This window comes from Polypterus senegalus, chromosome 13 (assembly GCF_016835505.1).
Source record: "Polypterus senegalus isolate Bchr_013 chromosome 13, ASM1683550v1, whole genome shotgun sequence".
Taxonomy (NCBI): domain Eukaryota; kingdom Metazoa; phylum Chordata; class Cladistia; order Polypteriformes; family Polypteridae; genus Polypterus; species Polypterus senegalus.
In genome coordinates, this window is record NC_053166.1 from 3,327,403 (window position 1) to 3,332,899 (window position 5,497).

Genomic DNA, 5,497 nt, shown 5'->3' on the forward strand with positions numbered 1-5,497 from the left:
ATACAGCGGGGAAAATGAGAATTGAACGCATCAACATCTTTCTCAGTCAATATACTTCTAATGGGGCCGTTGACATGAAGTTTACACCAAATGTCGGAAACAAGCCAAGAGATCCACAAATACAACGAGATCAAAACACAGAAGTCCATAAATGAAGTAATGAGTAATAAAGTGGAAGGACGCTGAGACTGAAATTTACCTTTGCTGGTGACGACGGCTTCAAGACGCCTCCTCTATGAAGAAACGAGTCGCACGCATCGCTCAGGTGTATTTGGGCCCAAACTCTCGTTAGATCTGGAAGGTTCCGGGGGCCTCGTCTATGAACTCTGATCTTCAGTTCTTTCCATCGATTTTCAATGGGATTCCAGTCGGGTGGTTGACTGACTGGGTCCTTCTAGCAGCTTCTTGATTTTCTTTGGCTGTGTGTTTGGGGTCCTCGTCTTGCTGAAATGTCCCTTCCTCATTTCATCTTCATCATCCTGGTAGATGGCAACAGATTCTTATCAGGAATGTCTCGGTATTTTCCTCCATTCATCCTTCCTTCATTTCTATGAAGTATACCAGCCCCACACCCTGATGTTCACACCTCCAAACGTCACTGTTGGTGTTTCTGAGGTGATGTGATGTGCCATTTCTCCTCCTAAGATGGTGTGTGCCATGACATCCAAAGGGTTCAGTTTGGGTCTCCTCTGACCAGAATCTGCTCTCCCAGGATTTCATTGGCTTGTCCAACTGTTGTGCAGCAATGATCTTCAAGGAGCTTTAACTTCAGCAGTGGAGCCTTGTGTGGTGAGCGGTGAGCGTAGAGGCCATGGTGGCGGAGCTCATTGCTTACTGGACCTGCTAAATTCAGGTCTTTCTGGAGCTCTCCACCATTGCTCCTTAAGTCTCAGACAACTCTTCTGATTATTCTTTTGACAGAAATCTTGTGAGGAGCCCCTGGTTGTGGTTGCTTCACAATGTTCTTTCCACTTGTGGATTACGGCCCCATCGGTGCTCACTGGAACGTTCAGAAGTTCAGAAATACGTCTGTGACCAATGTCATCGGTAAGGTTGTGAAGGTCTTGAGAGAACTCTGTGCTTTTACCCATCATGAGGTTCTTCTTGTGTGACACCCTGGGAATGACAGGCCATCAATTAGGACTACAGCAGCTGTAGTACGAGGGTGTTGTGCTCTGTTAGCCATATTGGATGTGGTGAGAAATCAAAGAAAACGACCCCTTTTACTGTTTAACTAAGATTACAATATGTCAGCTTTGATACATCCTGCCTGAAGAAGGAGCCCGAGTTGCCTCGAAGTCTTGCATATTGTAATCTTTCTACTTAGCCAATGCAAGGGGCCATTTTGATTAACATCTGACATCGGGGGGCTATCAGGATGGACAGACATCCGCTGCTTTCTTGGCTTTCCAGGCCTTTTTGCACCTCCTGTTCCTCATGTGTTCGATTCTTATTCCCTCAGTCATTCCGCTTTATCACACATCACTTCATTTATGGACTTCTTTGTTTTGATTTTTTTGTATGTGTGGATTACCGACGTCTCGTGTAAATTTTAAGTCAATGGCCCCATTAGAAATACAAACGGCCCCAAAAAATGAAAGGGCACACTTTGAAAACCCATCAGATCTCCATGGGAAAAAAACAAAAAAAAACTGCTGCTGGCTCTCTGCACTGATAAGGTGATGTGTGAGGAACGAAAGGATGGAAATGAAAATCATCAACCAACAGAGGGACACCCCGAAAATCCATCCATCCATCCATTTTCTAACCGAAAATCAAAGGGACCAAATGATGGGGCAGGCAGGCAGGTAGGTGAGTCCATTTGGCCGAAGTGACACTGCAGCAACTCCAAATGGTAATAAGTATGAACCGGGAGGTGCTTGTCTGCAGGCCTGACAACAACGTCACTCCTAATGAGACGTCGGCTGGTGATCTGGACCAGGGCATCACTGGGCTCCTGGACAGTCTGAGGTGTCGGATGGACTTAAACATAATGTCCCACCCAGAGGTGGTCTGTTGGATTGGGGTTAGGCGATTGAGCGTGGAGCGAGGCTGCAGTCAATGGTATCAATTCCTTCATCCTCACCCCACATGAGGCCAGGCATTGTCGGGCACCAGGAGGAATCAGCATAGGGTCTGGCAGTGGGTCCAAGGAGTTCATCCCAATACCTAATGGCAGTCAAGGTGCCCACCGTTGTCTCACTTTTAGAGGTCTATGCGTCCCCTCCATGGATATGCCTTCCTAGACTGACCATCACTGACCCACTGCCAAACCGGTCATGCTGAATGATGTCACAGGCAGCATTACGTTCTCCACGGCTTCTCCAGACCATTTCACGTCTGTCACATGTGCTCAGGGTGAACCTGCTCTCATCTGTGAAAAGCACAGGGCGCCAATTCTGGAATTCTATGGCCAATGCCAGTTGAGCTCCACAGTGCCCACTAGAGGACGTCGGGCCCTCAGGTGCCCCTCATGAAGTCTGTTTCTGATTGTTTGGTCAGAGACATTCACACTAGTGGCCTGCTGCCTGCTGGAGGTCATTTTGTAGGCTCTGCCAATGCTGTTCCTGTTCCTCCTTGCCTAAAATCCTGCTGATGGGTTAAGGACCTTCTACGAGGGGCCCTGTCCAGCTCTCCTAGAGGAACTGCCTGTCTGTCTCCTGGAATCTCCTCCATGCCCTGTGCTGGGAGACAGCAAACCTTCTGGCAATGACACTTGATGTGCCATCCTGGAGAAGTTGGACTACCTGTGCCAGCTCTGTAGGGTCCAGGTATGGCCTCGTGCTGCCAGTATTGACACTGACCATAGCCAAATACAAAATGAGTGACAAAATAGATGAAGAGGGAAAAATGTCCGTGGCCTCCCTCCAGTTGTTAAACCATTCATTCCTGTTTTGAGGGTCCTCTCATTGTTGCCCCCCCAGTGCACCAAAGCAGCTGAAACTGATGAACTGATGAGCCCCTCTGCCACTTCACTGAGCTGATCAACAGCCCACTAGGGTCACTGACTTGATGTTAGACTCTCATTAAAAGGCTCCTTTCAGTTTTTGAGCAGTTTATTTACTGAGGGACGTCGACGTGTTTGGTGCTCAATTCCCGGCTGTGAGGTGACGCTGGCGTGTTTAGTGCTGAGAGGCAGAAGGGAATGCATTTGAATTACAAGGAGCTGCCATGAGAGTCACGTAGCAGCGACAAGCGCTAAAGAAATGTAAAGAAACGCATTTCCTTTTAAATTTGCCGGCGACATCGCATTTCAAGTTGCGGTTGCGTTGAATTCTAACAACAATCGAGGATATCCAAGAATGTGGGCAGCGAGGCTTTGGTGGCACATCGTGGGACTCGGCGGGTCGAGAAGACGACCACCGGAAAATCCACAGGTGGGATGCAAACACAAACAGGTCTCAAGTGACAAGAGGCAAAGTCAAGTCACGTGGCTTGTGTCCTCAAGGCTCACGTCTGGTCAGCGTCTTCTCCAAATGAGGAACACGCGCTTCTGGAACATTCGGCCATGCAGGTCTATCTGTGCGGCCTCAAAGAACACAGGAGCTCGCGCCACCTTGTTACTAATTCATAGTTTGATTATTATTATTATCCAACCCGCTACATCCCAACTACAGGGTCACGGGATCTGCAGGAGCCAATCCCAGCCAACACAGGGCACAAGGCAGGAAGCAAACCCCGGGCAGGGCGCCAGCCCACCGCAGTGTTATTATTATTATTATGCCATTCACATTTGGCACACCGTTTAGACTCACATGTCTGTAAATGTGTCAGCAGGATACTAAAAGGAACACACAGACCCTCCCTAAAAATAATGTTGTGACAAAAATAAAATCAAACTGCAAGATTCCGTCGCTTTGCATTGCAGAAGGTCCGCTGCCTGCCGGCGTCCTCTCAGCCAGCTTTCAGTTCGAGCGACATCACTGACCCATTCGTACTTTTTCAATTAAATTTTTCTAAACATTTCCACAGCCATAGTGGACAAAGGTTTTGAGAATGACATGAATACGAATTTTCACAAAGTCTGCTGCCTCCGTTTTTATGATGGCAACTGGCATCGAGTCCAGAATGTTCTGAAGAGCCATCAGATGAATTAATAATAATAATAATAATAATACATTTTACTTAAAAGGCCCCTTTCTTAACACTCAAGGTCACCTTACAATGAAATTAAACAACATTAATTGGCAACGATAAAATCAAATAGCATTATGAGGTAGCAAACATAGAAAGATAACGGCAGTTAGAGGCAAGGTCCCTCTTTGCCATGAAAATGAACTTCAACCCAAAAAACCACTGCATGTCAGCCCTGCCATCAAAGGACCTGCTGACGTCACTTCAGCGATCCTCTCGTTAACTCAGGTGACAGTGACGATGAGGACGAGGCTGGATGTCACTCTGCCATGCTGATTGAGATACAATAGAGAGGTGCCCAAGAAAATCCAGCAAGGGCCAGGAGCGTCTCCTACAGTTGATTCAGCTGCGGGCACCGCCAGGGCAGCACTTGCTCAAGAATGGCAGCAGGCAGGTGTGAGGGAGGTGAAGACTTTTGGAGGTTGGCCTGGTGGGTGTCAAGAAGGGCAGCAAAGAAGCCATCAGGGACAGACTGATATTCTGGGATTGGACTGCTGGGGGAAAAGTCATTTTCTCAGATAAATCCCCTTTTTACGATTGTCTTGGGCATCTAGAAAAAGGAAAGGGTGAGTGGCGCTACCATCAGTCCTGTGTCACTGTGCCAACAGTAAAGCATCCCAAGACCACTCATGTCACATAGCCTCACTCCAAATTGTGCCTAAGAACACAGTAGCCATGAATAAAGACTGGCACCAAAACATCAACCGAGAGCAACTTCATCCCAACCATCCAAGAACAGTTTGGTGACCAGCATGATGGAGAAGAGAAGGCAAAAGTGACAACTAAGAGGCTCTGGGGGACAAAACATTGAAATTTGGGGTCCATGGCCAGGAAACTCCCCAGACCTTAAATTCCATTGAGAACTTGTGGTCAAGAGGCGGGTGGACAAACAAAAAGCCACCAATTCTGATTCTGCAAGGATGGGCGGCGGCCGTCAGTCAGGATTGGGCCCAGAAGTTGATTGCCAGCCAGCCTGCCAGGGTGAATAGCGGAGGTCTTGAAACGGAAAGAAGGGCCAACACTGCAAATCTGGACTCTGTGCCTGCACATAAACTTCATGTCGTCGTCAATAAAAGCCTTTAAACGTCTGAACTTCTCGTCTTTCTACTTCAGTCTAAAATAGAAACCTCTGACAGAAAGACCTAAAAACACTGAAGCAGCAGACTTGGTGAACACCAACACTGGGGTCATTCACAACACTTTGGGCCGCAACCGTATGCTGTAAAGATAATATTGCGTTTACAGTAAGGTAGCTGTGGTTGGCAGTATTTTACCGTTAAGAAGTTGACAATATTTTCAGGTCCACGGTAGAACTTTGTAGTAAATTTCTGTTTTTTCTTTACAACACATTCCAATAGAAGTG